This window comes from Monodelphis domestica, chromosome 1 (genome assembly GCF_027887165.1).
Source record: "Monodelphis domestica isolate mMonDom1 chromosome 1, mMonDom1.pri, whole genome shotgun sequence".
In the NCBI taxonomy this organism is placed as follows: domain Eukaryota; kingdom Metazoa; phylum Chordata; class Mammalia; order Didelphimorphia; family Didelphidae; genus Monodelphis; species Monodelphis domestica.
In genome coordinates, this window is record NC_077227.1 from 143,711,701 (window position 1) to 143,724,497 (window position 12,797).

Here is a 12,797-nt window from a genome sequence, read left to right on the forward strand (position 1 = left end):
CTCCCTCTCTTTTACCCGCCCATCCATTTATAGGTATGTATGCATTGTGTGTTGGAGTTATCTATTTGTTATATGTTGTCTTCCCGTTAGAATATAAGCTTCTTGAGGGCAGGAACTACTTTTGCCTTTCTTTGAGTCCCTAGTTCTTAGCACACAGAGCCTGGGACATAGTATGCACTTAATAAATATTTGTTGATAGACAGACTGGCATAGAATGGCTCAGCTTCAACAAGTCTTGCAGATGTATGTGTCAATTCTGCTGCTCCTTGAGGCAATCCTTCATAAATAACTTGGTACAAATTGTCATCCTCCCTCTGAATCGCAGGACTAGAAATCCTGCAATAGGAGCAGTTATTAGGTGTCACCAATTTTTATTCATTCTTCTTCCTTTTTGAAGTTCTTCAAGAAAGCATCCCAAAGTCATTTTCATAACCTAACACAGTGGCTTTGAGGGAAGACAGAAGATGACAAACAGTAAGAAAGAAGAATTTTGCCTCCAAACCCCCTAAAAGTGCTGATAAGAAGAGGAGGTAGATTGCCCAGGTACTGGGAGAGGGGGAAAGAAAATGGCAAATATTTGCCATAAACCAACCCAGAATGGAAAACAGAAGCCCATCTGAAGTGTCTAAGAATAAAATATTCCCAAAACCAACTGAAGAGAACCTTTGTATGCAAGATGAGGCTGATAATTTAAATAGACTACTTGACTTGATGTCCACAGATGCCAAAGGATTCAGGGTATTTGTAAAGTGGGGTGAAGAAAAAATGACATCTTTATTTCAATATATTTTGTGCATTTAAAAACATTATTCTGAGAAGTAATCCATAGGCTTCACCAGACTGCCAAAAGGATCTATGACATAAAAAAGTTAAGAATTCATGGAATGGCATGGCTAACAACTCAGATGACAGTAGTATAGCTTTGTCAAGCCTTTGTCATCTGAGGCTTCATGGCCAATTTCTGAAAATCTAGTACTTAGAAAATAGGTATCAAGCATCATTCACAAGAAAGTAGCCTCAATTCTGTTTTAAAAACAGAGACAGAAATACTCATAATTATCTGTCAGGAGGGAAGGACAGTAACCCTGGTAAGGAAGACATGTGGTACACATTGGGAAGAAAGAAAAGCAAGAGCAGGGCAGTGGAATATTTGTGGGGAATAACAATGAGAGGGCAGTTGTTGGCCAGAAAATGGTTTAGCACATAGCACCATCTCAGAGGATCAAACTCTTATTGCTGAGACCTCAGCCAGAACAGTATAGTCATGGATATATTACCAATCCTTTTAGGAGGATGGTCTACCAAAAGTGTATTTTGTGTGATGGTGGAAAGGGAAGGGGTAGTAAAAAAGTCTCTGACTTTCTATGGAATTCAAACTCTTTTTGTGATGTTTACTGTGCAAATAACATTCCTAGGTTTTGAAGCTTTTTGAACCTGAATGTTTTAAGAGGACCAGCTGGTCAGTCTTTGCAGGTGCAAGATATTGCATTCCTCGTGTTCTTATTGTGTGGGGATAAATCAGAGAAATGAGAGATTCCCCCCAAAATACTTGGATCCTTTGTGTTAGAAGGAAGTCCATGTCACATTGTTAGGATCATTCATTTTGAACTGGAAGGGGCCTTAGAGATGATCTACTTCATTCTCCTCATTTTTCACATGAGAAATCAATTAATAAACATTTATTAAATACCTATTATGGGCCAGGCACTGTGCTAAGCAATGAGGGTGTACAAAGAAGTAAAAGACAGCCCCTTCCTTCAAGAAGCTTACAATGTAATGGGGAAACAAAGTTCAAGTAACTTGCCTGAAATCACACAGGTACCATGTGACTGAAGCAGGATTTAAATAGAGGTCCTTTGGCTCCAAATACAGAGTTTTTCTCACTATACCATTATTGTATTTGCTTCACATCAGAATTAAAGTGTACTATAGTGGGAGAGTTAAGAGTTAATCTAATGGTAAAGAAAGAGGTAAGGAAGAAGACACGGAGATTGAAGAGAGACAGTACACAGTCAATATGGGAATCTGGAAGGATGTAGGAGATTCATTTGTCTACTGCCTGAATGTGTCTTGCTCTTCAGAAGAGATTTTAGGCAAATTATAAAAGGAATAGTATCTATAATCTAGATAGGAAGTGACTGAGGTATGAGGTATGAGTAACAAAAGCTGAGGGCAGAGCCAACAGAAGGGTGGATCCTGGGGACTTTTTTGCCAATAATGAATTGAGATTTATAGCAAGGAAGGTTCTCAGTACAATGAATAGCTACTATATTTTTTTTTATTCTTGGAGGAAAAAAAAGTTCAGGTCTTATTTAAGCAACACATCAGCAAACATGAAAAATACACGTAATATCCTGAACCTAACAATATATTATATACACAACATCCATGCGAAGCCAAAAACTTAGTGGGAGAGAAACTAATGTAAGGTTGATGATAAATCAATCCAAAAAAACTTGGCCAAAAGTTAAGACGTGTCTATGTTTGGCCCACAGGCTATTAAACTGACAGTTGTTTGTTCATAAGGAAAAAGAGATCACTTTTAATTCAAGTAAATGCGTGGTAAAGAAAAGAGGAAAAGCCTGGTGCCTCTCTCACTTTTAGAATGGCATGAAAGGGAAATAGAAAATGAGAAGATGGGAAGAGAGCCACTAACTAAATAAAATAGAAATCTCCTAGACCTAAACCATCAAACTGGAAATGCCAGGAATACAATTAACAAGGATATATTACATCACTAGCCCCAAGATTTTATAAGGGCAAGAGAAGCAAACTACAGGGAAAAAATGGGTTATGAAACCTCTTAATATTGGCATTGAGTGAAAAAGGTATTCCGGTTTCTGATGAAAACTTTTGGTTATTTCCTTTAAACCAGTAGGATGGAAGGAATTGTCTGCTATGGTTTAAATTTCTCTCCAGAGTAACTGAAACCAAATTCCAAGACTGTAAATGTAATATTTGCAAGGAATAGAGGCAGAGAATTGTGAAAGTACAGCAGCAGCTCCGGGAAGGGTAAAGGAAAGAACCCACTTTTTATTATAAAAGATTTTCCCTACTTCTTCACTTCCCATCACAAAACAAAAACAAAACACCTATATAAACTAAAACTCCAAAACAGATGTAGAAGTGACACAGCCAGAACAATGAAATCGAAATCAGAGTAAAATCAGTATGACTCAAATGCTTCTTCCATGGGTGTTACTTTGATTCCACCCAAGGGCCCTGGGGGGCCTTATCTCACCCACCCACAAGTGCATCAAATGCTGCTTTCCAAAGAAGAGAGAGGGGGAAACCCTATTATTATTGCTGCCACTCTTATTGGGGAATACTATTATTCAGCTATTAGGTCTGTACCTGCAGATTATATTCAGAAATCCAAGTCCCCTGAAGTAACTAGCTTTACATCACAGTGTGAGTAGGAGTAGTGGTACTCTTTATTCTTTCCCTCTTCCCCATCCTCAACCCCCAGTTCTCTCCAATAACCTGATACCACAGAAATTACTCAGATAACTTTATGAAGATTATCTAATCCTGTATGATCCCTTTTCCTATACAGGTAGTCATGCTGGCAGATGTGATGAAAGCTCAACGATGACTAATGCCTCCATTCTAAATAAGGTAAATCTATCTCTCTCCTCTCCTCCAATGCCAAAAGTCTAGAAAGCCATCTATCTCACTGCCTCCACTTCTTTACCTACCACCAACTCATTAACTCCTCATATCTTTGCAATATGTCTCTAATACTCTGCCAGAACAGTTCTCTTTAAGGTTCACAAATGACTTCTTTATGACCCAAATCTGATGGTCATTTTTCTATTCACATCTCCAGTTATCTTCAACCTCACCTTTTGAGACTAACTGCCATATAATCTTTGCTACCCTGGCTCCTTCTAGGTCTTCTTTTCTGGCTCCTCACTCTCCTCCCACCCTATAAATGTGGGATTTCCCTGAAATAATTCACACTTTTCTTCTCTACTGCCATAGTTTTAGTTATCATCTTTATACAGATGACTCTCAAATCTATAGCTCTAGCCCAATCTCTACCCAGAGTTCTAGTCTTATATTTCCAACTATTTATTGAATATTTCTATCTGGATTTGCAACTCCAACTAAACCTGTCCCAATTGTCCTTCTTCCCAATTTCTCTATTTCTATTGATGACATCACTATGTTCCTAGTCACAAAGACTCCAACCTCAAAAAGACATATTTGATTCTTCCCCCCTCCCTCATTCTCTATATTCAATCAGTAAGAAGGTCTAATTGATCCTAGCACTGTTACTATCCTAGTTCAGGTCTCAGTTAGAAGATGTATATTTGAATTTTAGGTCTGACATTTCCTAACTATATGATCGTGGACAAGTCACCTAATTCCTCTGAACCTCAATTCTCTCATTTCTCCAAGTGGAGACAATAGTACATGCCCAACCTTCCTCCTAAGAGTAGTTAATTAATCACTTGTGTAATAAACCTTAAAAAATTATATCCATGCATATGGATATCCAAGCTTTTTAGTATTATCCTATGACTATCCCACTTGTTAGCTCTCCTTATCCCTTCACCACTGTATACATATAGATATCTCATAAATGAGCTCCCTTCAAAGGAATAAGAGAGTAATACAGTTTATGGAATAAAAATGGTAGCACAGCCAGCTGTGTAAACAAGACAACATTCTTTGCCAAGAGTGGCATAGACACATGTGAAGTCAGTTCCAGTCACTTGGTTTAACTTTAACGTTACTTCCTTCTTCTGTAATCCCTTGGACTAAAAGTGTCTCCTATTACTCCGAACTACTTTTTCCTGGCCAAGAGGACATAAAACAGTGCCTTCTTGAACATTTCTTCCAAGGACCTCAAGACTTTTCTGAGATGCAGGGTAATGAACTTCCAATGGTTTAGGATGAAGAAAAGCACTCAAAACAATACATCTTCTCCCCAAGTCCTCCAAAGGGAAATCTCCTCCCATTTGGTTCAATCCTTTCTCATATTATTTTCTGGGTACTAATAGTGAAGCTCTACACTAGGAGTCCTCTAAGAAACTTCCAGCTAATCCATAAGAGGTATATGGAAATCTTCCCCAGATTATATTAACTTGGTAAATTGTTTGAGAAATGAATCAGATTGCACGCATTTCTACTGGGCAAGTAAGGAGAGTTAATCTTTATCCAGAGATAATTGTTTTCCCTCTGAATTCTTCCCTTATATGGTCTGTGCTTTTGTTTTGCAGTACTGAATATGGCTTTCAAAGAAGATAAAGTAAATATTCTTAACTCTTTTTGTACCATGGGCCCCATTGACAGTCTGAGGTAGCCTATAGAACTCTTTGTCAAAATGCTTTGAAATGCATAAAATAAAATCCATTGTATTAAAAAAGAAGCCAATTAGTTTGAAACAGAATTAACAAAATTTTAAAACAAAAGTTCACATATTCCCTAAAATCTTTCCACAGATCTATCCAGCATTCACAGACCTCTAGTTAATCCATAATGTAAAAGATGAAAAGTTAAGTAAAATTAGCAAGCTCAGGGTTATAAGATCACATACTTGGAGGAAGGATGAGAACATTTAGTCCAACCTTCTCATTTTACAAATAAAGAAATGGAGTAGAGAGAGTTCTCTTTTATTTGAAAAAAAGAAAAGAAAGAAAAAGAAACAACCAAATTCTTCTATATAAAATATTCATAATTTTGTTTTTATTACTATTATATTATATTACATATATATTACATATCTAGTTCATACTATTGGCCTTTCTCCTCCTCTCCCCTGCCAAAACTTGAGAAAGTATCTATATTTGCTGCCTCCATTTCCTCACTAATTCTTCATCCTCTTACATTTAGCTTCCATCCCCCAAATTCTATTGAAATATTTCTCTGTAAAGGAGAGTATCATTAAAGAAAACTAGGGAATACACCTAAAAAGGTGATTTATAGAAGTTCACATGGCCATTTCAACATTCTACCTAATAAGCATTTTAATTTTATTTTTTCTGAACTTAAACATCAAAAAGAGCATTTCTATATATCCATATAACACAAAAAAGATTGCATATAAAACTGTGAACTACTATTTCATACCACTTAATTTTTGAAGTATATAATACCTTCTACATGTTATTTTCAAAATTGTCTTTCTAAATTTATGTACTTCTATTTGAGTGGCCTTTTAATTTTTGGCATTACTACTGCTCAATCCTCCTTTTCTTCCTATTCTACCATAATTAAAACCAAAGAGAAAAAAGTCCTTGTAATCAAAAAACAAAGTCAGACAGAACAAACCCAGCATTCATGTTGAAAATGTGTCTTTCTATACCTTTAGTCTATCTCTTTTCTGGAAGGAAATGAGTAATATGCTCCATCAGAAGTTCCCTGGAAACTTAGTTGATCATTGCTTTGTTCATCATTCTTAATTTGTGCAGAGGTGTTTTTCTTTACAGTGCTATTATTGCAAAAATTATTTTCCTGGGCCTGTTCATTTCATTTCACTGTATCAGTTCCTACTTTGTGGTATTCCCTGAAATCATTCCACCATTTTTACAATCCAATAATATTCCATTCCACTCATATTCATAGAATACCACAATTTGTTCAGTCATTCCCCTAGTCATAATATCCTCTTAGTTTCTCATTTCATTTTCTGTTTTTTTCTTTTCATTTTTCCTTCCCCAAATCAGGAAGTTTGTTTTTCTTGTAACTTTTCCTTCCCTACCAAACATTCTTAATGAAACTTTGGAGCTATGAATTCTATGTACTCTGCATTCCAATGGCAATGGCCTCCTTGCTGTTCCTACTGTACCAAACTCCAACACCAGGCTTAGTATTTTCAGTGGCTGTTCCTCATACCTGGAATGCTCACTCTCCTCACTTCCACCTTTTGGTTTCCCTGGCTTCCTTTAAGTCTCCCCTAAAATCTTATCTTCTGCAAGCATTCTTTCTTGGTGCCTCTAAATGCTAATACCTTCCTTCAGAGTTTGTGCCAAATTTATTCTCTGTATATCTTGTTTGTAAATTGTCTCCCCCCATCAGATTGTAAACTGCTAAGGGGTAGAGGAACTGTTTTTGCCTCTCTTTGTATCTTCAGAGCTTGGCAGAATACCTGGTATATAATGCCTGACTATTTAATTCCTGTTAACTTAATTTTACTTGACTCTCTCATGTATTTAGTCTCCTTTTCTGAGAACTACTTTCCTTTTTCTATAAGATTCAGGTCTTCTCAGTCTTTTAAAGTATCCTTCCTTTGATTCTCCCCCCTTTCAGGTTACGATTCCATCTTTGTTTTTCCTTTACCTACCAAACTTCTTTAAAGAATAGTCTATATTCACCTCCTTCATTGCTCCATCACCCACTTATCCATCAACCTTGAAATACAGCTTTTATCTCTCTCCTCTATTTAAGCATCTACCACTGAGAATACCAATGATCCCTCCAAATACCAGGTTCCATGACTCTTCCCTCATCCTCATCCATTTTCATATTTCTGAAATATTTGCTACTGATGATAACATCCTTCTTTATACTCTACTCTCTTGCTCTCCTGGCCACATTACACCCCCATAATTTTCCTTCTAATTCTCCTTTCTGACTCCTTCACTGGCCCTCTTTCTCCCCCAACTTCTTGTCTTCTAAATGTAAGAATCACTCACATTCAAGCCTCTTACACTGACCCTCTTCTATTCTCTCTCTATACCTTCTTCCTAATATCTTTGTAATTAAAAATATTTATAATATATACCTCATCCCTTAATGATTTCATTTTCTTTCATAGTTTCAAATATCTCTATGAACATTAATCCATATAAAATGCATTTATATAGTACACTAAGACTTACAAAGCACTTTACACACATTATCTCATTTGATTTTCATAGTAACCCTCTAAGATAGGGGCTATTAATATTCCCTTTTTATAGATCACGAAACTGAATCCAACTCTTCTTTCAAGCTCTAGGATCAGGATTTCAACTGCCACAGGACATCTCTACCTGTTTAAAACATTAGCTTCCCATTGCTTACCAAATGAATCCAAATTCTGCCTGCCTTCAAGATATTGCACGGTTTGTCTTCAAGTTTATTTCAAATTGCACTCTTTAATCTACCCCATATTGTATTGTAGAGGAAAGTCTAACTCAAACTAATCTCTTAGTAGTTTAAATTCAAAATAGGAATGAAATGAGATACTTTTATTACATCTAAAAATAAAAAAATAAAAAAAAAGATTTCCTTAGCCACAGAAGGTGAAGGATATTCAATAAGGATATTCATCCAGTATACTGTGTTGATTTAGCTGAGCACAGCCCCCCTGACTCTAAGATGCCCATGGTGGTCCCTAATCAAACTTTACACTTAGTTCAAGTTCTAGATTTGAAGTCCCACTTCTATAAAACTCTCCTTGATACCCTAAGCTAAAAATCTTCTCTGCTTCCATTGTACACTGTTACGTATTTATACACTCTTTTTTCGATTTCCCTTCCCTTCTTTCATTGTAAGCTTCTTGAGGGTAGAGACTGTATTTTATTTACCTTTGGAACTCAAAATCTAGCAAGATATTTTTTATATAAGCAGACCCTTATTAAATATTCTCTTTTTTTATTTGTCCAAGGTTCAGTAGTAAGATTAATTCTGGTTTTTGAGGAGTGACATCCTAGCACTACATTCTTTTACTTATTTCTTACACATCACAAATCTAATGACAGTGTAGTCAGCAATAAAAAATGTCATCCTGAAACAAGAAGAGATCAAGTGGGAGCTTTCCAGGAATTACTGCAATTTAAGATTGGATAGAGCAGCCAAAGGCGTGTCTCAGGGCTCCAGAGTAGATGGTCATTTCTAGAGCCTGCATTCCTTTCTATCACTGCCAGATGTGTTATTGGCATTAAGCTTTCCCAAAAGATATACCCTTCTTTTGTACCAGTGGCTTGATCAGTAAGGCATTTGAAGTTTAGCTAAATAAAAATGATTCTTTTCAGAAGAAAGCTAGAAATAGTATATGAAATCTATTGTTTGAATAACATAAACTTCCTTGAGTATTAAAGTAAAATTAAATCAACAAATATTTGTTGAGCATGTACTACATACAAGACACAGTACAGAGTGTTGTGTGAGACATAATACAACAACAACAACAAAGCTCATTAAGATATAATCTCTAACTACTTCTCATTTAGTTGGAGAGAAAAGACAAATACAATAAAAGATGAATACCTTAATACTTCCATAGCTCTTCACTCTTAATGTGGATATTCTTTCCATTCCTGCAGATCTTAATCCAAATAAACATTCTCATCCTATTAAAATCTTCCACATGTTCTTTCCTAAATCTTTTATATAGAGAATCTATCCAACATGATGGGAGATTTATCTCTGGATTGCTTGAAATAATATGGGTATCAATGGACCACTCATGCTCTCTATCAATTATCCTTCATCCTTGGTTCTTTATTGGACCCATCACCTTTTCGAATTTATACACTTTTCTAGTCATAATCCTCTTGCCTCTTCTCTCGTGCAATTCTTTGATGGTCATATGTAGGAATCTACTCACTCCTGCCATTACTCTCTCCATTATCTTTGTGGTGGCTCTCAGCTTGAATTTTTCAGAGATTTCAGAGATTGATGATTCATAGCCATAAAGAACACCCCAAAATATTACTGTTTTTTTAAATATGGGTCATTGTTTCAAAGACCTACTTGTACCTACTTGTACAAAAATATTTATAGCTGCTTGTTTTGTAGTGGCAAAGAATTGGAAATTGAATGAATGCCCTTCAATTGGGGAATGGCTGAACAAATTGTTATATGTGTTGGTGATGGAATACTATTGTACTGTAAGAAATGATGATTTAGAAAGAACTGGAAAAACCTACATGAACTGATACAGAGTTGCTTTCTCCTTAAATAAAATATCCACAATTTATAGGCTTTAGTTTTCTGTGTGTTTACAAGTCTTTGACTTTGTTCATTTCTTATTCCAAAGTCTTTTCTTTTTAATTTTTTTTAATTCAGCCCCTCTTTCCCCTTCTAATACCATAGAAGACATCACCAGCAGACATTAAAATCATAAACCACAAAGCCTAATTTCTCAACCTATTTTTTACTATCTTTCCCCTATGGTCTCCTTTGCAATAAAGTATTAAAGTATATATTTATTTTATTTGTAAAATCTTCTTGAGGACTACATAGAATTGCTCTGCTCTTCTTAAGCACTACAACATAGGATGCCCAGTGTCTTGTGAAATGATGGTCCTTTGCCACATCATAAAACTAACTTCTCTATTTGTCTCTCCAAGGATAACTTGAAAGTCGTCCTTTTGTTCAGCTGTGGCATCTTCTGCTGGACCAAATACTCTGATTCTTTCGCCACTGTTATCATGAGAATGTCAAGACTGATATGACCCAAGTTCCTTCAAGTGGTATGTCCACTCACTGGTCCTCAACAAGGATTAACTGATATTTAGAGTACCAACATAATGCTGATAAATAATCTGCAAACTCTTTGATTCATTTTTATGTAGACTCTAAATGATCACCCTAGTATAAATATTAATAATATGGAAATAGGTCTAGATCAATAAAACATGTAAAACCCAGTGAAATTGTTCATTGGCAATAGGAAGGGGTGGAAGGAGGGAAGGGAAAGAACATGAATCATGTAACCATGGAAAAATATTCTAAGTTAATTAATTAAATAAATAAACCTGTTTTTTTTAAAGGGCAACTAGTAAATAAATAGGGATAGAAGCATCATAAATATATTTCAGATGTGTGAGGTCACTTGTGTACAAGTTAAAAAACCAGGAGATGAAATGTGTTTATAGGAAATAATAAGTAGATCAGTTTGACTGAAATGGAGATCATGTAAAGGGGAATAAGATTAAATAAATAAGAAAGGTAGGACACAACAAGATTGTGGAAGAGTTAAAAAGCCAGGCTAAGTATTTTGAATTTAGTCTTAGGGACAATTGTCTCTAATAGTAGAAGGTGTGTGAGTAAACAGAAAGGAATCACTTTAAATATATGGATAAAAGATTTATAAAATTTGGTGAAGTTATCAAAAGATGACAAAGAACAAAATTTCAATAGCATCCAGAAATAGAATCCAAGCTAGTTTTCCAATGAATAAACCTTTTCCTCTTGAGAACCTATTATCGGCTTTGTGTTTTTTTCTAGTAATATATTTTAATTGTGATCTTACCCTTCTGCTGTTAGTGCTAATAAATACAGTGAGATTCTGAGTAAAAACAAACAAACAAACAAACAAACAAACCCTTGCCTTCTGCTTTAGAATCAATACTATGTAGAGTCATAAGGGTTAGGCAATGGGGGTTAAGTGATTTGCCTAGGGTCATATGGCCAGGAATGTCTGAGGCCTATGAAGGGTTAAATTTAGGGGGCAGGAGTTTGAACAAAAGCCAGTGTGCAGTTTATTAAACACAAAATGCTTAGTTTATTAAGAAAATACGGTAGGGGGAGGGGGGCAGCTGGGTGGCTCAGTGGATTGAGAGCCAAGCCTAGAAATGGGAGGTCCTAGGTTCAAATCTGGCCTCAGACACTTCCCAGCTGTGTGACCCTGGGCAAGTCACTTAACCCCCATTGCCTAGCCCTTACCACTCTTCTGCCTTGGAGTCAACTCCAAGGCAGAAGGTAAGGGTTTTAAAAAAAAAAAGAAAATATGGATAGAAAACAGGAAGGAGGAAAATTAAAGTAATCTTATAATATCAGTTGTAGTCTCTCGGTGATCAAGAATGACTATTGTCTTTGTGCAGTTTCATCTACGGTGTACCTTCATGTGGCTTTGGAGTCCAAAGGCTGAGGCGCAGAGTCTGTGGCACACGGGGCCTGGGACGCCAGTTGTTACGGGAGGTGCGGCTGTGGCCTGGTGTCGGCGTTCACGCGCAGCGGCAAGACGTCAACTTCACTCATCTTCAAAGGCGGCGGCGGCATGGTTAATGTGGGTTCGCCAGCTGCTTCTGACAGAGGCAGCAAGTTCTAGTTGCTTTGGCGTAATGCCAGCCCACTTCAGGTTTGACTTTAGCTGATCCTTGAATCTTTTCTTTGGTCGGCCTTGTTTCCTGAGTCCAGCTGACAGTTCACCATAGAATACCTGTCTTGGTATTCGCTGTGGGTCCATGCGGATGACGTGTCCAGACCATCGTAGCTGGGTTCTGAGGACCATGACTTCGATGCTGATGGAGTTGGCTCTGTCGAGGACTTCCTGGTTGGTGATTCTTGTATCTATACCCCAGGTCCCAATCCTAACTAAATTTCCCTAAAAAAAAAAACCTATATCTATCTGCCTCAGAGGGCAGTATCTTCTGCTAGGTCGAAACTCTCACCTACTCTCACTATCTTAAATATAATCACTATCTACCTACCTTATCTACCCAAGTTATTAATAATCAATAATGCTTTTAAGGCCGTAATTCCATTCTTTGTCTCCCACCAGAGGGAGTGCTAGCAGCACAACCTCTCCCCAGAAGACCCAGAAACAAAAAAACCTTTTTGCAACTCTCTACAACTCACTAACTCTCCTTGGCCACACACTTCTGTCACTGACAGGTGGCACAGCAGGGAGTCTCTTACTGAAAACTATTATTGCTTCTTTTCCTCTTAAATATAAAAAAGAAGAAATTAATAAAAAAAAAAACTCTCTTAACAGGCCATATTTGAACTTAGGACCTCCCATCTCTACCTCTGGCTCTCCATCCACTGAGCCACCCAGCTGCCCCCCTGTTTAATTCTTAAAATCCTTTGCCATCAAAATTATATCAAAAGTGGAAAGAACTTCTTCATAGGACTAA

The 12,797-nt window shown here is 36.7% G+C and overlaps 1 long non-coding RNA gene across 1 annotated transcript; it reads left to right on the plus strand.

The window, feature by feature from the left end:
• The first annotated feature begins 940 nt into the window (after nucleotides 1-940).
• LOC103097773 (uncharacterized) lies at nucleotides 941-12,411 on the plus strand. The gene is made up of 3 exons (XR_001626686.2): nucleotides 941-3,618; nucleotides 10,287-10,409; nucleotides 11,763-12,411. It is a non-coding gene; the product is annotated as an uncharacterized LOC103097773 (long non-coding RNA).
• The last annotated feature ends 386 nt before the right edge of the window (nucleotides 12,412-12,797 follow it).